Source organism: Solanum verrucosum, unplaced genomic scaffold (genome assembly GCF_900185275.1).
Source record: "Solanum verrucosum unplaced genomic scaffold, falcon-dt-bn FXZP01000037.1, whole genome shotgun sequence".
Lineage (NCBI taxonomy): Eukaryota > Viridiplantae > Streptophyta > Magnoliopsida > Solanales > Solanaceae > Solanum > Solanum verrucosum.
The window spans coordinates 828447-854255 of NW_026020240.1; the positions used below are offsets into that span (position 1 = coordinate 828447).

The window sequence follows — 25809 nt, forward strand, 5'->3', positions numbered from 1 at the left end:
TACTTCCGCGCCTGAACATCTTTCCTGCAAAATACGATAAAAAGACATAAAAACCAATACAAAAAGGACCAAGACACACACAACTTGTAAGTGAAATGTATTATAAATACCGTAAACTCACGGCATATCACTAATTTACGTAGCCACCTTCTAGGAAGGGTTTTGTTTCAATTAGTTCTCGGATGTAATCTAATATCTGTGTTCTCCTTTAAAATCCAATTCTAATTGTCGAATCATATTGATGGTGATATCCTCCGGTGTTGGCAAACTTGCTAGAAACTCTTGTGACTCTAATTCATTGTCACTAGATTCAATTACCGCTTTAACCCAAGCTTCTTGTCTGGAACTTAACTTTGGCAAATTATAATTCCTCCTCTTGGCGTTGACCTAGTGTCTAAATAAAACTAATGTTTCCAAACTTTCTTCCGCCAATGAATGTCTATGATTGCCAATTTGAAACCTTGCTGCACTAAAAGTAGCCTCCGATGCAACTGATGAAACTTGAATAGCTAGAATATCATGAACCATTTTGCTCAAAATTGGAATTGTAATGCTCCGCCTCCTCCACCATGCTAATAAATTTTCATTGCCATCTTTGTCTTCCACTATTTCTAAAGATTGATTAAGATATTCTTCAAAATCATCACGGTTAGTAGAATTAAGAAACCTCGCTTATAACTTGAAATTCGAGCTTTACTCTGAGGATTAGAAATTTGACCAACTTCTCCTTGAGTATTTCCTATAGTTCTATTTTTTTCATACAAATTTTTTGCTTCTAGTTTTATGCTAGACATACACATTTCACAAGTTGGAATTTCTTCCGGTAAAATTTCTAAAGTATCATAAAAAGTGTCAACAAGTCCCTGCACACTTCGTAATTTATAGTCAGGATGAAGTAAAGTAGCAGTTAAATAAATTTGAGGAATAGGAAAAAAATATTTTTAAAATTTTTCAATCATACCTTCAATTGCAACTCTAAAATTTTCAATCATACCTTCAATTGCAACTCTAAATTTTTCAATTTTTCTCTATTTAGAAAATTGAATTGAAATAGCACAAATATTTATTAATACTGATGAAATAGTAGGATAATAAATTCCAGAAAACATGGTTGTAGCATCATAAAAAAGTCTTAAAAATTCTAATAGTTCATTAGTTTCTTCCCAATCTTCTTCACAAATTATATCTAATTGTTCAGCATTATGAGCATTAAACACCATTTGTACGGGTCCTTTATATTTGTAAGAAACTGAAAGCATTTCGTAAAAAGAATTCCACCTTGTTTTAATATGTCTTGAAATTTTTCTTGGTGGCAAATCACATAGTACACAATGCTCATTAAATTCCCTAATTCTAGCAGCTCTATGAGCATAAAAAATCCAGGCAACATCATATTCAATTTTCATACAAGCACAATCAAATAATGAAATATCATCTTGTACAACTAAATTTAATACATGTGCAACACATCTAACATGAAAAGCATTAACATCAATTGGACATAATCTAAATTTTAACATACTAGCAGCGTTTGTATTATTAGATGCATTATCTAATGCAACAAACATTACTTTATCTATAAGCATGTAATAATCTAAAACACTCAAAATATTTGAAGCTAAATATGCACTAGTTTTTTTCTCTACACATTCTTTATAACTTAAGAATCTTTTTTGCAAATTCCAGTTATGATCAATCCAATGTGCTGTAATAGTTAAATAGTCATGTCCATTTACACTACGACCCATGTCCGAAGTTATAGACACTCTACAATCTAATATGCTAAACAAACAACGAAGATATTGACAATGTTTACCTTGATATACAAAAATATCAGTTTTAACAGTATTTCTTGAAAAACCTCTAAAAGAAGGATTATAAGTTTGTGGAATATATTCAATAAAATCGGGATGTGAAGGAAAACTATAAGGCAAACCACAAACAAAAACCATTTTAGCTAAATTTTCACAATCTCTTTCCTTATTATATTTACGTTGTGTTAGTGGACCACCGAGGTTAGAAGGATCTAATGTTCCTCGAACCATGTTAGAAGCTCCTACCGATTCATTAACATTAATATCAAAATCATTAACTAGAATTCCTTTTTTCCTATCGGCTAATGCTTTAGCTTCTTTATATTCAATCGGCACACAAGATAACAAATGTCTATTTAAGCCCCCCGTCCCACCTTGACCCCCACCTTGTCTATGTTTAAAAGATTGCTTACACTTATTACAAATAGCAATAGATTTTTCCTTATCTAAAGTCATAAATTATGACACAACAAAAGTTTTAGGGCGTTGATACTTCACCTTCTCCCTTGTAGGAGGTATAAGGGGTGGGCATCCACAATTTTTCTCCGTTGGATTTGTAGTTTCAGTTGGAACTTCTGTCACCTGACTAGTAGGTGATTCTTCTAAATCTTTTTCTCCCGGATCAACTTCTACTTCTTCACCTGAATATTCATCAAGATTAGGATTAATATCACCATAACGCCGTTCTAAAATTTCATGATCGAGTTGAACATTTGAATCAATATCATAATATGTATCATCAACATAAGTAGAATCATTTGTATTAAATCTAAATCTAGACATTGATTTAGAAGAAGTACCACCACATTTACTCTTATTACTACTTTTTTATTAAAATTAAATAATTTACTAATGGCACTTGGTTCTTTCTCTTTTCCTTTATCGGTATATCTTTTGCTAGAACTCATATTTAATTACATGTAAAGTGTATTATAAAAATAATAATAAAACAAAAACTAAAGACGAAAAATAAAAAAGAAATATTATGAAATGAATGTAGCAAACATCTGCGTTAATAGCAGACGTTAAACCGATTCTTGAAGCTTGTAGTTTGTTGTAACTTGTAATTTGGAACTGCAATACTTGATAGCAAATATGAGAATTATATATATTATGATATAATATAAAAATTTAGAATTGAAATATATGTATTATAATAATATGAGACTTAAATGGAATAAAAAATTAAGACTTAAGATTGAGAGGATATAGAAATAGATGAGAGAATAGATGATTTTATAAGAAATAATAAGGGATAGAGGGGTATTTATAATATTAAAAATGGGTTAAAGTGTATTTATGATAACTTGAGGGTTTAAATTAAAATATTAGAAGTAGGGGAGTGGTAGGGGGTGTTGGGGAAGTGAAAAAGTGGAATAAATCCGTTGGGGGGGGGGGGGGGACTAGCCATTGCCCTAATGGTTGGGAACGGATACAATTCAAACAATTAAAAAAAAATCAAAGGGGATTCTGCGAAAACCGGCCGGTTCAACCGCGTCGGGTTGACCGGGACCAAATGGTGAATCGGCCCTTAACCCGTAGTCCCCCAACCCGCGAGAATAGACGGGACCGGGTCCGGTGAGACGGTTCTTAAACCGGTTGCGGTCCGGGGCGGTTCGACCCGATCCCCCTATCAGCCCTAGCGTGATCACTAAAACTGATGCCCAATAGAGAGCACTTAACCTACGAGGGCATGTAGTTCTGGGACTATGAGGGTATGCTGAACCCTACTCCAACTTGGTCTAAGTCTACTCCCAACTGGAATATGTATTTGACACATTATAACTGAAATACTGAATAACTCAAAATATTGACATGCAAATACTCATACTTGAAAACTCTTTCTAAAAAACAATTCAAAATCATATTATAATATGATCATTGATGATTCTGGAAGTCATACTGCATAAACATTGATTGTATATCTAGATACCATACTGCTCATACATTGATGGCATAATCGATTGTCATATTAATCATGTTTTAGAAAACTCTTTTCTCAAAACTAATCTTTATTTTCTCAAAACTCAGTTTAAGAACTAACGTGTTGGCTTTAAAAAGCTTCTCAAGATTTATAACTCAAAATAGGGTTCATGCTGAAATATACTGATAATGTAAGGTTCAAAACTGGAGCATGTATATCTATTTAACTGACCTAGCATGTGTAATTCATGAACTAAGAGAATCTACACAACTAGGGTTCTAAGTTTCATGCACAGAACGAAGCAACGATTCCACGAAAACATGATAATCTTATTAGGAATACTCTAAGATAATTCACAACTAATATCTAAGGTTTTAGAAACCCTAGGTCTAAACAAGATAAATGGAATCAAGAATCTGATTGAATTCTAGGGACCTAGTGGATGAAAGGAATCCACCAGTGAAATCCCACATACCTGGCGAAGAAATTCACGGAGAAATCTTTCAATTTTGGGGATGGAATTGAAGAAAACTTGTTGTGTTCTTTGAGAGGGATTGGTCGACTTCTTCTTCTCTATTTTCTATAGTTTGTTGAATTTTCAGTGAATACAGGTTTTAGTTATGTTTTAACTAGGTTATTATGCTTAATATGAGTAAAACGACGTAGTTTAGGGGTTAAACGACGTACTTTAGGGGTTAAATGATGTAGTTTAGGTGCCTAACGCATAGGGGAAAGGATCAAAACGACCCTAACTTAATTCTGACGAAGCCCATCCATGGAGGGAATGACGGTCCGTCGTGTGACCTACTGGCCTTCGTTTGGGTTCGTTGGTCAAGTCTACCCGACAGGGCTTCACTGAAATGAGCATAACTTTTTACTCAGAGATGGGATTTTAGCAAACTTGGTGGCGTTGGAAAGAGGATCAATTATATGTAGGTCATGGGACACCTAATTATTTTTGTTCTAAGGGTTATGAGCATTTGAAGTTGACCCAACTACAATTTTCCTCTAACTAGCTACTGAGCCTCACCTACGTTCCGTAGGTCCAACCACGGACCGTATTGGTCGACCGTGGGTGGAATCAGAGACTATTAAGACTTGGGCCTTCGTGATGGAATCCCACCTATGGTCCGTGGTCCCACCTACGGTCCGTGGGTGGTTCCGTTGGTACTCACACCAATTTTTTGAAAACTAGGATTTTCTTCGTTTTGAGTCTGAGGTGTTACAACTTGAGTAGTTAAGTTCCAGTTTCCTAATGAGCCAGTTATACAGTGGAGGAGTAGTTCAGTAGTGCCTAAGGGCTATTTTATTTCATACCTTTAGGCGAGAAAGTTAGTTTCCAATGGGTGCATCTATCACTTAGTCTGAGTTAATGACTCAAGTGTTGAGACACCACCTATTCAGTTAGTTCCAGTGGTGAGTGAGTTTTCAAAAGTCTTTCCATATGATCTTCCTAGAGTCATTACTGAGAGATAAATAGACTTCGGTGTAGATGTCCTTCCTGATACTCAACCTATCTCTATTCCACCATATAGAATGGTTCAACTAAGTTGAAAGAGCAGTTGAAACACCTTCTTGATAAAGGTTTCATTCAACCAACTGTCTCACCTTGGGGCCCTCTGGTCTTATTTGTGAGGAAGAACGATGATTCTCTTAGAATGTGTATAGATTACCGTCAGTTGGACAAGGTTACTATCAAGAATAAGTATCCTCTTCCGAGAATTAATGATCTTTTCGATCAACTTCAGGGTGCCACCTATTTTTCTAAGATAGACCTCAGATCTAGCTATCATCAGTTAAAAGTAAGGAAGAGTGATATTCCTAAGACAACATTCAGGACCCGTTATTGTCATTATGAGTTTCTAGTCATGTCTTTTGGCCTAACTAATTCTCCTACAACATTTATGGATCTTATGAACATAGTGTTTAAGCCTTATCTTTATATATTTGTTATCGTATTCATTGATGACATTCTAATCTATTTGAGGAATGATGAAGATCATGCTAGTCATCTCAGAGTAGTTCTTCAAACTCTCTAGGATAGAGAGTTGTATGCTAAATTCTCTAAATGTGAATTTTGGCTTGAGTCTGTGGCATTCTTAGGTCACATTGTTTCTGGTGATGAGATTCGAGTTGACACTCAAAAGATTGAGGCAGTGCAGAACTGGCCTTGACCCATATATCCAATTGATATTAGGAGTTTCTTGGGATTGGCTGGTTATTATAGAAGATTTGTCGAGGGGGTCTCATCTATTTTATCCCCATTGACCAAGTTGACTGTAAAACAATTAAGTTTCAATGGTCTCAAGCTTGTGAGAAAAGCTTTTAGGAATTGAAAACTAGGTTGACTACTCCCCAGTGTTGACCTTACCAGAAGGTACACAAGGTTTTGTTGTGTAATGTGATGCCTCCAGAGTTGGACTGGGTTGTGTATTGTTGCAAAATGGCAAGGTTATAACTTATACCTCTAGACATCTTAAGGTTCACGAGAGAAATTACCCAACCCATGATCTAGAGTTGGCTGATGTAGTGTTTTCTTTGAAAATATGGCGTCACTATCTGTATGGTGTTCATGTAGATGTGTTCACCGATCACAAAAGTCTTTAGTATGTATTCAGTCAAAAAGAGCTTAATCTCAGTAGAGGATGTGGTTGGAGTCATTCAAGGATTATGACATGAGTATCTCTATCACCGGGTAAGGCTAATGTTGTTGATGATCTATTAAATAGGTTGTCTATGGGCAGTACTTCCCATGTTGATTAAGACAAGAAAGAGTTAGCCAAAGATGTTCACAAACTTGCACGATTGGGAGTCCGGTTAATGGATTCCAATGAAAGAGGAGTGGTGGTGAAAAATGAGGCTGAATCATCACTAGTGTCCGAAGTGAAAGAAAAACAAGATCAAGACCTTTTTTTTCTAGAATTAAAGGCAAATTTTCATAAGCAGAAAGTGATGGCTTTTGAACAAGTGGGAGATGGAGTGTTGAGTTATCAAGGTAGATTGTGTGTACCAAAGGTGGATGAACTTAAAGAGAGGATCATGGAGGAAGCTCATAGCTCCAGATACTCTATCCATCCGGGTTCCACAAAGATGTATCACAACTTGAGAGAAGTCTATTGGCGGAGTAACATGAAGAGGGGCTATGCAGAGTTCATTGCTAAGTGTTCAAATTGCCAACAAGTCAAGGTAGAGCACGAGAGGCCCAAGGGTATGGCTTAAAATATAGATCTTCCGAAATGGAAGTGGGAGATGATCAATATAGATTTCAGTACTAGTTTACCATGGTCTCACAGATAGCATGATTCGATTTGGGTGACTGTAGATCGAATGACTAAATCATCCCATTTCTGTAACAACTCAGAAAACTAGTAGGTGAAACTAGAGCCTTACGAGTGTGTTATTGAGTTTGATATGGGGTTTAATGTTCTAAAATGGTTCCCCGAGCTTAGGTTGAGGGTTTTACCGTTAAACGTCAAGGTACGACTCCCAAAGGACCAAGCAAGGGGTCCTTGAGGAGGACCCTAAAGCCTAACCCCCAAAGCTCCCCAAAACTGCCCAAGCTGCCTAAAGGTTGAGACCTATGAATGGGACCTACGGGGCATAGGTCCATCCAAGACTCGTGGGGGTGCCTCGTGGGTCAAGGCCTAGAAAAGTGAATTGCAACCACCAACCACAGACCTGTAGTACGGGGCGTTAGTCCACTCACGGTCCGTGGATCAGGTGGGCATGAGTCACACCTGCAATCTGCCCCAAGTTTGGCCAAGTGAGGGGCATGATGGTAAATTCATAGGTTAGCTTTTAGGAGGTGAATTCAGTTTATTTAGATTATTTGGACCTATATAAGGGTTTTTAACCATTAATTTACCCTTTTACACTTCATAATCCCCAAAACACAAAATAGAAACCACCTCATCTCCAAATATTTCTCTCTCTAAAACTCCATTGAAGAACAAGAAAAAGGTCAAGTTTAGGGTTCAAGGAGCAGCATTTTATCTTCAATTTCGTGAGAAAATCTTCATAAGGTATGGTAGCTTTTTATCTATGGGTAGCCTTCACTTATAGAGTCTGTTCAAAACTTGATTTCAAAGCTTCCAATTTCCCCCAAAAGCTAGGGTTTCAATCTAAATCATGGGTTCACCTCCAAAATGTTTTCAATGGTTTATTTATGATGAATAGTGATTTAATTGATGAATTATTGTTGGTTTATGATGAATTCCCCCAAGAACCCATGAAATCCGCAATGTTTCCAACTTGGATCTTAAGTGTGTGTATTGTTGTAAATTGGCTCAATTGAGCAAACAATGATTGTTTATGGTGTAATTACATGATTTTAGTATGATTATACATGTATCCTTGATTAACCTAAGAATCTAGGGTGAAATTGGTATGGTCACGTGTTATGCCATGAAAGAGACAAATTGAGGGTTTAGATGTGACCTTCTAAGATTGATGAACTTTTTTATGAATTGCCTTAGACTAGATGACCTAAATATGTATTATTTATATGTAAAGCTTGTATACATGAATGAATTAGGTTAGGGCTTATATGATGGATCATGGTTGAGTAGTATTGAGATTGAGTTTACTTGATGTTATATGACTATAATTGGTTCAGAATGAAACATGTGGTTAGTTTACCTTTAGATTTAGGTTTACATGATGACCACGTGAGGTATTGCTTGAGAGTAATGCTTGAAGTATGAATATGGCTTCTAAGGCTTAAATGGTAAAAGCTAAAATAAATGAGCTATGAATGTTGAGACTTTAAGAAGGAAGCTATTATGCATGGTGAATAATATATTGTATTATTGTGGAAGGACTCTACACACATGACCTACAATATGAGAACATGAGTTTATGCATGCAATGAATGAACTACTTGAATTGTTGTTATATCCATGTCCAATATAACGAATGCTAGATATGTTGATTTGATGTGACCTATGATCCTTGTATGCAAGATATGAGAATTATGCATGGTTTTGATATTATGTGCATGTTATATGACCACGTTGAGAATGAAGTTACTATGATGATAAGGTTGTTGATGTGTTATGGAAAGGAAAATCACACACACACCCCAGGCATGAACATGACTATGATGTGACTAAGGTGTTGAATGTATTATTGAATCATGATATTCCCCTTATCTAATGTAGTAATTCTAGATGTTTGGGTTGAGTTTGATTCATTGCCCTTGGAGGGTTAATTATGAGGGTTTATACATGTTGATAAGAACTGTGTATGAACTCATGATTCACTTAGAAAGTGAAAATCCTATAACTATTGTGTAATTGTGGTATTGTTGAAAGATCATTCTCCCCATACCCTTACAGGTGACTATGCATGAAATGTCTAGGACTGTGATAATCTTCTTGTGTTGATTGAAAGTCTATTCTCATGAAAACACATGATTTTAATGTGAAAATATTCCTCACATATTGATGATTCTAGGTTGAAAGTTAGTTCTCACCTTATTGAATCTAATATAAAGACATGGACTGTGAAAGTACATTCTCACGCATGATCAATGAGTTATTTTATGAGTTGTGTTGGATGGAGGGTTTAGATACTCCTTCATGCATGTAAATTTAAGACTAAACATGTAATTTTGTGAAATAATGCTTAGCACCAAGTGGATATGGAAAATGAGGTAGAGGCCCTCCCGTCAATACAATAGGCTGGGTTCTCTAATATAATCTCATGAGATGGAAGCTCCCACGTCAATGCAATAGGTTTGGGGTTTCTAGAAGCAATCTCCCTATCCCATAATTATGTGCCCACACAGCTCTTTAGCTAGTGGATCCACCTAAAAGCTAATATATTTAGTTCTACCTTAGGTAAATAGGACACCTCTTTTCGGTGTGGGGCAGTACAACGGATTCCATGTAGCTCGCATGGTCTATGTCGGTTAAGGCTATTTCCCTCCATGAACAAGAATAAGAACAAGAACATGAGTTATGTACTATGGTTCCTCAAGAGGTTCTACTTAGTATGAATGGGGGGGGTATGGGACTTTATTCATGTATTGCACAAGTATGCTTTGAGAGTGGGCGTGGTATGTCTCTCTTATGACATGATGATTATGAGTTAATGTATGCTTTACATATTATGAACATGAACATGAACTATACTCATGACTTCTCAATGAGATCTACTTAGTATGGGTGGGGGTATGGGACTTTACTTATACATTGCACAAGTAGACTTTGAAAGGGGTTATGGTGTGGTTTCCTTATACTATGAAGATAGATGAATTTATGCATGCATGATATGGAATGTTGTTAATAGTGACTTTAATTGTTATAAGCTCTGAACATGAATGTTTCCTTGTCTATAATTGTTGACTATGGATGAGACCAAATCATGATAAGTATGAGCATGGTGGCCTAAAAGTAGTACTTAGTGTAGATAGGATTATGGGATCCTATCTATGTATTGCACGAGTATAACTTAGGGTTACTTATGTGATGGTTCTATTATGATGAGATGATCTTGGTAGTTAAATATGTGTGTGAACTATGTCTTGTGAAGATTGGGACATGCCTTATGGTTGTGGTGGAGACTATGCTGGTGATTATGATGATTTCCATTATGCTATGATGAATTGTACATGTGTTGTCATATGAGCTACATTCTCCCACTATTTCAAAGATGATATTGAAAATTATATAGCATGGTTTCAACTAAAATGTCCCGTTTTGCATGTTTTAAGGATTTTTTTATGTATGGCTTCCATACTTAGTACATTTTTGTGCTAACCCATATTTCTTCTATATTTTTCACAAAGTGTAGGGTTTGGAGACTTGAGTTCCATTCTTGGAAGATAGGTTTCTAAGGAGCAAGAAGTTGAAGATTTGGTGAGTCCTCATAGCTTCGAGGACAAACCCACATTTTCCTTTAGGTCTTTCTTTTATGTTTTAGACTTTTGAAAGGGCCGTGTCCCTAAGATTGTATTCAAGTGTTATAGATCTTTGATACATAGAGTTGTAGACTCCCTCTCGATTGTAAAGAAAGTTTTAAATTTCCGCACTTTTTCCTATGTTCTTATATTATTTTATGATATGAGGCTTGTATGAGGCATTTTAGAATCTTGTACGCTGTTTCACATCTAGGGGGTAGCCTTGGGTCGTGTCAAACATGGTATCAGAGCACAAGATTTTGGGATGGTTTTAGGATGTCTCAAACCACATCTAGTAGATTCATGTTCATAAATGTGAAGCACGCCACATTTATGAATAGTAGACTATCAGATGTTAGGAAGACTTCACTTCTTCATTCTCTAAGTCATGCCATAAAGTTTAGCTTTATTAGGTCTTTCTCTTAATGTGTGCCCTATGGATTTCAGGATATGACCACTTCAAGGAATTACGTTGAAAGGATTGAGGAAAACAATGTGGAGCAAGAGGTTCCCCTCGAAGCTCTTCCCCAAGCTCTAATTGTCCCTATAGGGGAGAAAGTGTCTAATAATAAAATTAAGTATGGTTTTCAATTGTTGACTCAAGTCGGGATAGAAGTTCTGGAATTCTATGGGTCAGATATTGAGGAAGATACTATAGAGTTTATAGATAAGGTCTCTAGGGTGTTGAACTTTGTGGGAGTGACTGATGAGTCCATGATTTGGACTCTTTTAGGGCTTTATTTTGATAGATTTAGTGTACTCAAATGCATATTTTGTCTGAATAACTGATGAAAACCCTTGAGTTTCAGGTATTTAGAGTTAGAGACTAAGCATGGAAACTATTAGGCAGAAAGGAACAAGACAACTGAAAAGAACGAAAAACAAACAGCCTGAGGATTGCTTAAGCCATTATGCGAGTCGTCGAAGGCCTATGGTCTTACCTAATGTTCCAAGATCTAAAGGAGAAAATCGAGTCAGTGAGATAAAAGAGAAGTCGGTGACTCACCGAATGATTCCGCGATGCAGTACTCCAATGTAACAGAACTTGAAGTTTCCGAAGGACAATGCAGAAAGGCGATGAACCAGACCAAAGACCGGATCACCGAGTGGATCGGCGATCCTGATTAATTGTGTCGTGTTATCCTTAACAAAACATTTTTTGACAACTATAAATACCTGTTTAAATGTTTAGTTTAGTATCAAGTTTTCATTTCATAACTCAGTTTTAGAACTTAGATATTTGGAAACAATTTTCCTTAGCTTTGTAGAGTTGAAGATTTCCATTTTCTAAGCAATTAGAAGTGGGTATTGAAGATTCTTCATCCTTGACGTGTGTAAAGACAATATTTATCGTACCCATTTGATTGAAACACTTTTCGGTATCGATTTCTATCTCCTTACTATGCCTGGCTAAAACCCCAATTCTTGGGGTTTGATTATGTGAATATGGGTTGAATTTACTGCTGGGTATTGCTTATAGATAGTTATTTTACTGTTTAAAGGTGATTTCGTTCAGTATTTGTGTTTGAATTTAATGGGGTTGTAATTGCAAATACAATTTTATCTTCATGTTTTTGACTTGCTCGAGAGAGAGGTTGTAAAACCAAAACTACTGAATCGATAGTTTATGGTTATTGGGTTGTCGTGAGGTCAGCTCGAGAGAGTGAATCCTAAACCCTCTCCCGTACATTCAGCTCGAAAGAGTGAATAGACTAAGGCGAAGGCTGCGCTTCTTTGCCGCTTGTCGATGTTCGAGAGAAACTGATTTAATTCGGGGTAAATTGTTTGAGAGAAAATTTACCGCAACTAAAGTCTAGCCTAGTTACCAGTTTACAGCGATTTACTATATATAACATTTACTCGGTTGTTTATTTAGCCCATATTCCTATCACATCCCAAGAATCCTGTCTCCATATTTACATTTTCATTTTAGTTGTCATTTTAGTTGATAATTGCTTACAAAACCCCCTTTGATAATTGACACTTGTATCACCCTTTAATTTATCATGTTTTTCTTCATAAATGTCTATAGCTATGATTAACTTGAACACATTTTTTCTTTTATATTGATTCTCACTTACAAGCCGCTCCCTTGGGACTCGACCCCAACTCACTAGTTAGGTTATATTACTATTGAACGACCGTGGACGCTTAGTATTGGATGAAACGCCTGGATAGGTCAAATCAAAATGGTGCCACTGCTGGGAGTGGTGTTATTTGAGAATTTTTAGTTAAGTTGAATTTCACTCTTGTTAGTTATAGTGAAACTTCCTTAATTTTTAGTTTTGGTTTGTTTGTTGTTATTTTGAGAAGAAAAATTAGAGCATATTTGGTAGCAACAGTGATCCACTGGATCACCCTCCGTTGAGATTGATTATTTTTAGGGATAACATCCTAAATTTCAGACAATTAAAGGGTGAGTCCATTTATGAGTTGTGGCAAAGGTTTAAGACCCTATTGCAATAATGCCCAACTCATGGAATTCCAGATAATATGCTTTTGGAATTTTTCTATCGGGGTCTTGGCCCTGAAAACAGAATAATGGCCGACCAACTCTCTTCGGGCTGTTTGATGCGACATTCTTATGAGACCGCATCCCAACTCCTTGTTTGTGTGGCCAAAACCAATAAGGAGAAGATAGAGAAAGATAAGGATCAGGACTTGACAACTTTGTTGGGTGAGCTAAATATCTTGGCCCAAAAGATTAGGTATTTGGGGGTACTGTCCAAAAAAAAGGACATGTACATTCCCTCCACGAGCGTCGACAAATGAATAAGCAAGAGGGGTGGGCTTATGAAAATGAGGCAGACCCCACTAATGGAACTTAAGTGGGGAGTTGCATCGTTCCACGACGTTAACTAAGGAGCTGCTTGGGAGGCAACCCAAGACCCTTCTATCGCTTTATTTTTATTTTAGAAATAATGGTGTGTTGATTGTGCAGATTGAAGTGTAGGAAGGTGTTTGAAAAGTGTAGGTTGGCGAGCCAATAGTCCAGTCGACGCATACCGAAGAGGTCGGCGAGCCTGACTTGGACCGCCATTGGACTCAAGACAAATTTAAATTGGAGTCTGTAAAACTCGGCGAGCCCAGGAGCAACTTGGTGAATCGCTGACCTAGTCGGTGATCCCGATCTAATCCGCCATTTGGACCTCTAAATTAACTGGAAGTCCTGTAAAACTCAGCGAGGTAAGTGACCACTCGGCTTGTCACCGACTGGTTTAGAGAGCATGACTAATGTCGTCGAATGGGCGAGAACTTGACGGTTTTTAAAAGGCCAAAGGTTTAAACTTCCAACTCTTTCATTTTTCCTCACTTTTCCGCACTTTAGTTTCTATATTTTGTGTTTTTCTAGTATTTTAGTCGTTGATTTGTGCTCGGATTGAGAGTATTTTGCCGCCTAACACCTCAATCTTTATTTAATCGGTATCAAAGGTTGGTTTTCTGAACCCCGAGTTTATTTTTAGAATTTTTTAATCATTTGCAATGATCTAATTTTAGTGATGTTTGCTGGGCGTCTTTGATCTTAATTGTTTTCGTATATACCTGATTTAAGTTGATAATCTTGCCCGTAATGTTTTGATTGTTGAAATCCCGTAATCTTGTGCTGAAAATTAAGTAAATTTCATAGGGTTATGCTTGGGTTTAGTGGGGCCTACTTTAATTTTACTAGAGCATCAATTGATTTTGTTTTCGGGGGTTGTGGGGTTGAATTCGACAAGTTGGGTTGAAAGTAGGCACACTGGATCGAGATCGCCGAACGACTTGGCAGTTCACCTAGTGTCCCCATCTCGCCTTTAATTTCATGCTAAATGTGTTGTTAGAGTTTGTAACTTTTGGCGAGAAGCCTGAGGTCGCTGAAAGTCTTCTTGATTGGCTTTTGACTGCACCCCTGAACCCTTCTTACACTGTAAATTTTGGTGGGCTAACTAAGTTCCCCGAAGTAATTTGGTGACCCGCCAACTATTTCGGCGAGTCTATCTGCGCCTAATTCTCTGTGCATTTGTTTGGATATTTCCTAACTTCTCCTCGAGGTTTTACAGACATGACTAAATCAAAAGCTACTGAAAGAATAATACCACCTCAAGAGAAGACTAAGGGTATTACGATAAATGAGGATGCAACTATATCCAGAGGTAAAGCTACGAAACTTCTCACAACGAGTGGGAAAGGCAAGGGAAAGAGGTCCACTTCTGACAAGAAGACCACTATCAGAGATCCTAATGTTCCTTCGTGGGACCGGGGATTCTGTGCAACTATGCATGTCTTTCTGGAGGACTCGCACGTGACAACCCCTAGTGGATCTGGCACTGTCGTTCCTCCTGAGGTGATCCCGAGCACTAATGCTTAGACTCAGAGTGATGCATCGGACATTGAGGCCCAAACGGATGGAGCGACCGTGTAGACATGACCCTCTCTTTACCTCCATCTTTGCCTTACTTTATTTCGACTTGTGGATGTTTTTTTTTTTTTTGCATTTGAGGACAAATGTTTTTAATTGTGGTGGGGTGAGGCCCATCTTTTGTGACTCCATTTTATTCATATATTTGGGTTGAAGTCTATAATTATGTTGACACTGCTTTCAATGGAAGGTTTGAGCTTGTGGCTCCTTGCTTTTAATTGTAAATGATTTTTGACCCTTTCGAAATTTTTTTGCCATCTCTTGTATGTGTTGAATATGGCTGTTCTCTTGCAAATTTGAGTATCGGTTTTGATCAATACCGATGACTTGAATAGTGCTCATCATCGAACAAAAATGAGTGCGGCTACAACGAGTCAATTGAAGTTGGATAGACAATAGGTGAACTCTTTGCATCTCGTTGTGACTGTCAAGTATCAAATTGAGTCTCTTGTGATGATCATTATACACTAGCGAAAGTGTGGAGTCTTGTTTGACTTTGGTGACAATGCCTTGTGTGATGAGCTTACCGTAAACCATGTGTGATGACACCTAGAATTTGCTTCGTTGGTCCGATTGACTAAGTGATGCAATTTCTTGAGATGATCTAGGCAATTTTAAAGAGTCTGAACCAATTTGAAATTATACCTCTTTTATGGCTTAGCTTGTGAGTGTGTGAACCTCTTTTGAGCACCCTTTGAGCCTAAACCTTTTCTTGGAAGAAACTTGATAACTTTGCTACCTTTTATTGACCCATTACCCATAATCTTCATGATCTGTGGTTTGTTTGAATAGCCAACTTAGGCCAAAAACCTAAGTTAGGGGTGTGGTGAAAAGAGAAGGCAAATCAAGTAAATGCAAAGAAGTCCCTTGTGCCCATGTTTTAAGAAAAATGGAACCCCTCCATATAAAAAAAAGAGAAAAAGAAGAAAAGATTGAAAAAGAAAAGAAAGAAAAAGTTGTGAAATAAAGTTGTGGAAATACAAAGAAAATGGGATTCTCAATGACTCATGGAAGATGAATAAGAGGTGACTTTTGAGCTTGATTGAAAATAATAAAGTGAAGGAAAGAAGGTGTTGTTCACATCACATTTCATGAGGATTTTCAGCCTATAATCCTAAATGATCATACCATTACACTCAGCCCTATTACAAGCCTTGAAAAGACCTTTTTGATCTTGAATGAGTTGAAGCAAAAGTCAATTGGAAAATAAGGGCAAACCTTTGGGTGAAATCATGGATTGCGTTTATCTCTGTGAGTGTGAGTGTTGAGCTTGATTCCGGAACATTAATTGGTTGAACCATTGAGTGAATATGGAATCATTATTTTGTGAGGGCATTTGAATACCTTTGTTGAGCTTGAACATGCATTTGAATTAAGTATAGTGAGCTTGAGATTCTTTGGTAACGGTGAGTCACAACTTGAATCTCTGAGTGCACAATTGATCCTTGCACAAGTAAGTTGAGACTTTTTGTGTGCATTCATGATTGAGTCTTGTGTAGCACTGTTTGAGACATCCTTTTTGAACTGCTGAACTTGAGTTTTACTTGAGGACAAGCAAAAGTTTAAGTTGGGGGTGTTGATGAGTCCACAATTTGGACTTTTTTAGGGCTTTATTTTGATAAATTTACTATCCTCAAATGCATATTTTGTCTCAATAACTGATGAAAACCCTTGAGTTTCAGGTATTTGGAGTTAAAGACTAAGCATGGACACTATTAGGCAGAAAGGAACAAGACAACTGAAAAGAATGAAGAACAAACAGCCCGAGGATCGCCTAAGCCATTAGGCGAGTCACCGAAGGGCTATGGTCTCGCCTAATGTTCCAGTGTGCCAAGCTCTGAATGAGAAAATCAAGTTGATGAGATAAATAAGCAGTCGGCGAGTCGCTAAACAATTTCGCAATGCAGTACTCCATCGCCCAATGTTACAGAACTTGAAGTTGCTGAAGGACAATGTAGAAAGACGATGAACCAGACCAAAAGGTGGATCGCCGAGTGGATCAGCGATCCCAACTAACTGCGCTGAGTGATCCTTCGCAACACATTTTTTGACAACTATAAATACCTATTTGAATTTTTAGTTTAGTATCAAGTTTTACATTTCAGAACTCAGTTTTAGAATTACTCAGTTTTAGAACTTAGTTTTTGGAGACAATTTTCCTTAGCTTTAAAAAGTTGAAGATTTCCATTTTCTAAGCAACTAGAAGTGGGTATTGAAGATTCTTTATCCTTGACGTGTGTAAAGACAATATTTACCGTACCCATTTGATGGAAACACTTTTCGGTATCGATTTCTATCTCTTTACTATGTCTGGCTAAAACCCCAATTCTTGGGGTGTGATTATGTGATATGGGTTAAATTTACTGTTGGGTATTGCTTATAGATAGTTATTTTGTTGTTTAACGGTGATTTCAGTCAGTAGTTTTGTTTTAATTTAATGGGGTTGTAGTTGCAAATACAATTTTATCTTCGTATTTTTGACTTGCTCAAGAGAGAGGTTGTAAAACCAAAACTACTGAATCGATAGTTTGTGGTTATTGGGTTGTCGTGGGTTCAGCTCGAGATAGTGAATGCTAAACTCTCTCCCACACATTCAGCTCGAGAGAATGATTGGACTAAGGCGAAGGCTGCGCTTCATTGCCGCTTATTGGTGTTCATGATAAATCAATTTGATTCGGGGTAAAATGTTTGAGAGAAAATTTACCCCCACTAAAGTCTAGCCTAGTTACCAATTTACAGCAACTATAAATAGCGTTTACCTGGTTGTTTATTTTAGCCCATATTCCTATCACATCCTAAGAATCCATCTCCATATTTGCATTGTTGCTTTAGTTGTCATTTTAGTTGATAATTGCTTACAAAACCCCCTTTGATAATTGACACTTATGTCACCCTTTAATTTATCATATTTTTCTTCGAAAATGTCTATAGCTATGATTAGCTTGAACACATTTTTTCTTTTCTATTGATTCTCACTTACAAACCGCTCCCTTGGGACTCAACCCCAACTCACTAGTTGGGTTATATTACTTTTGAATGACTGTGGACGCTTAGTATTGGATGAAGCACCCGGATACATCAAATCAGTGACTCCGGTAGAGAAGTCGGAATTGACCGCTTACCAATTGAAGGATGTTGCTCAAATGTTGTTTAGTCAATGGAAAGAAGTGAGGCCGGTAGAGGTGGGCTCCATGGAATGGGAAAGATTTAAGAATGGGTTCCTTGATAGGTTTTGTCCTTTAGAGATGAGAGAGGCTAAGATACTTGATTTTATTAACCTTTGTAAAGGAAGGATGGGTGTTGAGGAGTATGCTCAGGTGTTCACTAGGTTGTCAAGATATGCTCCATCCATATTGGTCAACCCTAGGATAAAGATGAGTAAGTTTGTGTCGGGTGTATCTTTCTTGATAGCAAAAGATTATAGTATGGTTATGCTTGAGAATGATGTGAATATTAATTGTTTTGTGATTCATGCTCAACGGTTTGAAAGGGAGAAAGTTGAAGAGAGGTCTAGAGGAACAAAGAGGCATAGGGTTGATGATGATAATTCCTCTCAAGAAAGGTTTTATGGACAAAATTCTTCTATGTTTCCCCCAAATTTTAACCAAAAAAGGGTGTCTACCCCTAATTTAGGCAAGGATGGTAGACCCATACTTCCTACTTGTGCTTGGTGTGGAAAAGGCATGATGGTAAGTGTCTAGCTAGCACGAAGGAATGTAATGGTTGTGGTGAAAGTGGCACAAAATAAGATATTGCCCGATACTTAAGGGTAGGGGAAAAGAGAGGGAAAAAAATTAGGTCCGATGCTCTGCAAGCTAGATGTGAACAAGAGTGTCCTCATAATATTACTCCCAGTATGTCTTTCATGCTTTACTTTTATTCCGGTAGTACTTGTCTTTCGTGACTTGAGAAATTGCACATGATGAACTTTTATGTTGTCCTTAGTATAAATGGGTTCAATTATGGTTATGTGTGTTGTTGGTAGAACCCAACTTAGCCACAATAAGTTTTATGATGTGTTGGAGGATTTAATGAATAGTGGGGTTTAAGTGATGCCTAGAGATGTTAAGTGAGTAGACTCCTTTAAAAGAGGATAGAAGTGTAATTCTTCATGGTTTAGAATCACCTTGACTGATGTTGATAAGGTTGCTTGTGAGCTAGAGTTGCTTAATGAGAACCTCTCTAAATTAGAAGTACCGATTGGGATCTTAGACCGACAAGTTAAGAAATAGAAAAGTAAGGAAGTGTTTCCATGAAAATGTTGAGGAGTGGTATTTTAGTAAGGGTTTTAGTTGAAGGTGCTATTCGGGAGGCCAAGGGCCAATGAGATGTCCCGATATCCTTATATTTCCTTCTATTCCTCCTCTAGCTTAAGATGATATGTCCTCCTTGACTCATTTCATAATTGTGGACTCTTGGATGTTATATGTGTTCCATAAATATCCTTGTCCCATAGAGTTACTCTTGTTAACCTTGGTAGGGTTGGGATGCATGGTTGTTAGACCTTTATTGTTTTTAGAACTCGGTAAGGTTATTATGAGTGTTGGTCATGCTTTGGAATGATATTGAAAGGAGTACTATTTGGGGTCTTAGTATGGGGCTTACTCCCAAGGGGGGAAATGGTATGCTTAGATAGCAAGATTTATTGAAAGTCCCGATATCCTGATCCCTTTCTTCTATTCCTATCCTAGCTTCAGACCAAGAGTTCTTTTTTGGGCTTGTTTTATGTTTAGGAGTCATGTGTGTTTTAGAAAATTTCCATGATCTCCTTTATGCATGTTCTTGAGAGAATTCTTGTTTAGTATAAAATGATTTTTCATGATTTATATGTTCGTCATATTGTTGTGCATCTTAGTATGATGGTGGCATATTTGACTTCATGACATGATTTGATGAACATGCTTTGTATGCTTTTGATAAAATGGCTTATTGGCTCCATATTGTTATGTTGAGCTTGATTTTAGTTGGAAAACGAGAGGGTCAATATGTCTGGGATGGGAACTACAATCGTGACAATAACTACAACTGGAACAACTATGGCAACAGGAACGACAGAGTTGGGCCTTATGTCCCTTCACAAAATTGGGAATCTAGCAATAGGGAAGCTGGGGGTAGTATATCATAGATTGAGGATATGATGCAGAAGATGATGAAGAGGTTTAGTTCGACTGATGATAATGTGAAGGAGATGCAAAGCGACTTGTTTGGAATCGATCAAAAAGTTGATATCCATACAGTGTCGATCAAGAAACTTGAGCAACAGATGAATCAATTGTCCACTATAGTCAACCCATATCAACCTGGCACACTTCCTAGCAATACCATCGAGAATCCAAAGAATGATGGGAATTGTATGGCAGTCACTACTCGAGGAGGTAAGAAGACCATTGATCCACTTATGTCGTCTGAGGTTGAAATTGTGGTTGAGAAGGATGATGATGAGATTGAGGTTACTGGAGAGTCTACGAATGCTACAAAGAAGGAAGTGGAGATAACCCAAAAAGTTGTCCATATGCCTAGAACTCCACCTCCATTCCCACAGAGGTTAGTAAAGAAGAATAAAGAAGGGAAATACCATAGGTTTATTACTATATTTAAACAACTATCCATCAATGTTCCGTTGATAGAAGCTTTGTAGCAAATGCCTAGGTATGTAAAGTTTATGAAAGATTTCGTGATTAAGAAGAGGGCCGTGAGTTTTGAAGATGATGATAGGTTGCAACATTGTAGTGTTATTCCTACTAGGTCACTTGTGTAGACGAAAGAAGATCCTGGTGCTTTAATTATTCCTTGTACCATCAGGTTATTGTATTTTGCGAAGGTGTTGTGTGATTTGGGTGCTAGCATTAATCTGATGCCATTGTCTATTTACAAGAAGTTGGGTTTATAGGCTCTAAAACTGACTGCGATGCGATTGCTCATGGTCGATAGAACTGTGAAGAGGCCCATTGGTGTGCTCCAAGATGTACTCGTGAAAGTGGAGTCTTTTATCTTTCCGGCGAATTTTGTAATACTTGATTGTGAGGTTGATTTTGAGGTTCCCATCATCCTTGGGAGACCATTCCTTGCTACTGGGCGCGCCTTGGTCGATATGGACAAAGGCAAAATGAAGTTTTGATTGAATAGTGAAGATGTAACTTTTAATATCTGTAGGTCCATGAAGCAGGAAAATGATCTCAAATCAGTGTCAGTTGTCACTCATATTGTGGAGCGAGGTTCTGATATGTCTATTGAAGATCGGTTGGGTGTTGATGCACTTGCAGTTGTAATGATGAATTTTGAGGGTAATGGTATTGAAGACTATGATGAGTTAGTTGCTGCACTTGATAGGTTCGAATTCCATTCCAAACCGAAGAAATTGGAGTTAGATATGAAGAATCACAACTTTTCACCCGCAAAACTGTCTTTTGTAGAGGCTCCAAAATTAGAGCTTAAGGCCCTACCATCACATTTGAGGTACGTATTCTTTGGTAGAGATGGTACTTTACCGGTCATCATTGCAGCCTATTTGAATGCGACACAAGTTGAGGCTTTGGTTTCTGTGTTGAAGAGGTTTAAGAGGGATATTAGGTGGACTATTGCGGACATTATTGGGATTCCTCCTGGCATATGTTCTCATAAAATCCAACTCATGCCGGATCACAGGCCTAGTATTGAGCACCAAAAGAGACTAAATTTGCCTATGCAAGAGGTAGTGAAAAAGGAAATCATCAAGTGGTTGGATGCTGAAGTCATTTATCCCATTGCAGCTAGTAGTTGGGTTTGTCCTATTCAGTGTGTGCCTAAGAAAGGTGGGATTATTGTGGTACCTAATGCGAAGAACGAGCTTGTTCCGATGCCGCCCGTGATTAGATGGAGAGTATGTATGGACTACTAGAAATTGAATGCTTGGAAAGAAAAAGACCACTTCCCTATGTCGTTCATAGATCAGATGTTGGACTGCCTTGCTGGTAAGGGTTGGTATTGCTTTCTTAATGGTTATTCGGGCTACAATCAGATCTTCATAGCTCCGGAAGACCAAGAGAATACCATATTTACTTGCCCTTATGGGACTTTCTCCTTCAAACAGATGCCATTTGGGTTGTGTAATGCTCTAACGACCTTCCAACGTTGCATCATATCGATCTTTTTTGATATGGTGGAGGACACTATTGAGGTATTTATGGATGATTTCTCTGTGGTAGGTGACTCATTTGATGAATGATTGGATCATTTGGCAGAGGTACTAAAACGGTGTGTAGAGTGCAATCTTGTGCTCAATTGGGAAAAGTGCCACTTTATGGTGAAAGAGGGTATCGTTCTGGATGATTGGATTTCTGAGAAGGGTATTGAGTTGATAGAGCAAAATTCGAGGTAATTGAAAAGCTTCCACCACCTATCTCTGTTAAAAGTGTTGGAAGTTTTCTTCGGCATGCATGCTTTTATAGGAGGTTTATTAAGGATTTCTCCAATATTGCACACCCATTGTGCAAATTGCTCGAAAAGGAGTGTAAGTTTGATTTTGATGATGCTTGTCTGAGAGCATTTGGAGAGTTGAAGGAAAAGCTAATTTCTGCACCTATTATTATTTCACCGGATTGGGGGCAACTGTTTGAGGTAATGTGTGATGAGAGTGGAGTGGTGCTTAGTGTGGTTTTGGGACAGATGTGAGAGAAGATTCTTCATCGTATTTACTATGCTAGCAAAGCTCTAAATGTGGCTCAAAAGAACTATACAGTGACTGAATAGGAACTCATTGCTGTGGTTTACCCATTCGAGAATTTTGATCCTACTTGCTTGGTACTAAGGTCATATTGCATACTGATCATTCTGCATTGATGTATTTGATGGGTAAGAAGGATGCAAAACCTAGTTTGATCAGATGGGTGTTGTTGCTACAAGAGTTCGATTTTGAGGTGAAAGATAGAAAGGGGACAAAAAATCAAGTTGTTGATCACTTGTCCAAACTAGAGGAAGAAGCTATGCTCAAGCTAGGAGATATGGCTGAAATTAATGCTGCTTTTCCAGTTGAACATGTATTGGCGGCTTCTCATTATGTAATTCCTTAGTTCGCAGACTTTGCTAACTACTTGGCAAGTGATCTGGTTCCATCGGATTTGTCTTTTCACCAAAGGAAAAAGTTTATGCATGATGTGAAGAAGTTCTTTTGGGATGAGCCTTATTTGTTCCGTATTTGTGCTGATGGGATTATTCATCATTGTGTGCCCGAGGTTGAGATGATGAGTATACTAGAGGTGTGTCACTCTTCACCTGTTGGTGGGCATCATAGTGGTATTCGAGCTGCGCATAAAATTTTGCAATCTGGGTATTATTGGCCGACCATCCACCAAGATACTCATGATTTCGCCAAGTCTTGTGATCATTGCCAAAGAGAAGGAGGAATTTCAAAGAGGCAAGAGCTTCCTATGAATCCAATATTGGTGATTGAGTTATTTGATGTATGGGCCATTGATTTTATGGGTCCATTTGTGAGTTCACATGGGATGAAGTATATTCTTGTTGCGGTAGACTATGTGTCGGAATGGGTGGAAGCAATTGTGTTTTCAAACAATGAAGGTAAAAGTGTCACCGCATTCCTGAAAAAGAATATCTTTTCTGGATTTGGTACACCTAGGGCAATTATCAACGATAGAGTTTATCACTTCTGTAATAAGTTGTTCAAGGCGCTACTTGAGAAGTATGGTGTCCGCCACAATGTAGCCACTCTTTACCATCCGCAGTCTAGTGTCTAAGTTGAAGTATCCAACAGAGAGATCAAGTAAATCCTTTCTAAGACTGTGAATGCTAATAGAACTGATTGGTCTAGGAGGCTTGATGATGCTCTATGGGCCTATCACACCGCATTCAAGACTCCCATATGTATGTCCCCCTACCAACTTGTATATGGGAAGTCTTGCCATTTGCCGGTAGAGCTAGAGCATAAGGCTATGTGGGCGCTAAAGAAGTTGAATTTGGATTGGGCGCCGCATCGAGTCAGAGAGTAAATGACATGAATGAGCTTGATGAGTTTCGCCTAAGAGCTTATAAAGTTCAGCCTTGTACAAGGAGAAGATGAAGAAGTATCATGATCAAAAGATTGAAAAACGTGAATTTATTGAGCGTGATCTAATGTTTCTATTCAACTCTAGGTTGCTCTTATTTCCTGATAAGATCAAGTCCAAGTAGACCGGGCCATTCATAGTCACTCAAGTGTTCCCACATGGAGCGGTCGAGCTAGAAAACAAAGGGGGAACAAGGTTCAAGGTGAACGGGCAAAGGATCAAGGTCTACATGGGGAAGGAAGAGAGTGTGTAAGAACTGGTTGAGGCCTACTACCATGATGAAGTTTGAGTAATCAAGGGGCCTGCGTCATGCCGCGATGTTAAATTAAGCGCTGCCTGGGAGGCAACCCAAGATGTACAATCTAGCCAACTATAAATTTTTCTTTTTGATTTAGGAGTTTTCTTTGTTTATTTGAATTTCTGTAATTCTTTAGATTTGAGTTTTAGTTTTGTATTAGTGTTGGCTAGATATAACATAGGGTTCTATCTAAAAAGTGTCCAAAAAATGTAAAAAGAAAGTCCTAACGGTTGCTACATGTGCAGGGATGAAAAGCCAAATCTGCAGAAAATGTCTGTTGCAGAGGTCTACGGACCCCATCGACGGTCTGTGGTTCAATCCATGGACTGTGAATGGTATCCGTAGATCCCCAGGTAAGTCCTCAAATTTTTCTAAGTGTTGAGTGACCTATGGACCCCACCCACGGTTCGTAGGCCGAACCACGGTCCGTAGACGGGGTCTTGTGGGTCCAACCTAGGTTTACTAGAGACCCGACCCGCACCCCTCTAATAAAAACTCATCATTTTTTTAAATTCATTCCCCACATCCCATATTCCCTCCTAACCATTTCTAACCCCTCCAAATCCCAAAACTTCCATATTAACTCACCATATCACTCCCATATTCCATAATCATTTTCCCCTATCCATAATCCTCTTCCTCTCTCCCAAATCATTCCTATACTCCCTTCAAAAAAGAGTTGAAGGTCTGGGTTCAGTGTCAAAGGCTTGTCAGAAGGTCTAAGGAGTCTATTGCATCACACAATCACCCATTTCCAATACTTGTAAGGTAAACGATTTCACTTTAACTCTGAATTTTGGTTTTCATTGTTCAATACATGAAGTCACGAAGTGGGTCTTGACCTTGGTTTGTTTTTGTATGAAATTGCATGATAATCTATAGTAAGAAACAACCTTGGGACGATAAAATGTGATTGTGTTGTCTTTGTAATCAAATAACTCAAGGTAACTAGTCTAAATGGAAGTTTAGACTTAGGGTTCCTAGATCAGTATGCTACAAAAGTTTAATAATGAGTAATAGGAATCCTAGGGATGACAAAGTATCAAAAATTGTGTTGAAATGCATGATTAGACTTAGGATTGATTGTTTGAATTGTTGAAAAATGGTTTTAAAATGAGGCACATCTGATACCTGGCACAGACCTGACCCACAAGACTCCGTCCACGGGTCGTAGGTCAACGTACGGACCATAGATCAGGTCTGTGGGTCTGTTGCACATAAAAAATCCTCTAAGTGAGGAACCACGGGGGTGGACTACAGTTTGGTAGGTCAAACTATGAACAATTTGCACATTTGTGGTTCCCATCAGAAACCCAACTTCTGGGACTTCTAACTTACGGAGGGGACCCACGTGCCGTAGGTCAATCCACGGACCGTAAGTACCCACCGTAGGTGACCACTAAAGCTACTGTTATAAAAATATTTTCTTTTT

At 38.0% G+C, this 25809-nt stretch overlaps 1 protein-coding gene across 1 annotated transcript in view; it reads left to right on the forward strand.

The window, feature by feature from the left end:
- The window catches only part of LOC125832840 (uncharacterized), a 592533-nt gene extending 570561 nt beyond the window's left edge, over positions 1 to 21972 (forward strand). Inside the window, exon 5 of the mRNA XM_049512035.1 lies at positions 21962 to 21972. The gene's annotated coding sequence lies outside the window, so the exon portion shown is untranslated. The remainder of the gene's footprint in view (positions 1 to 21961) is intronic.
- The last annotated feature ends 3837 nt before the right edge of the window (positions 21973 to 25809 follow it).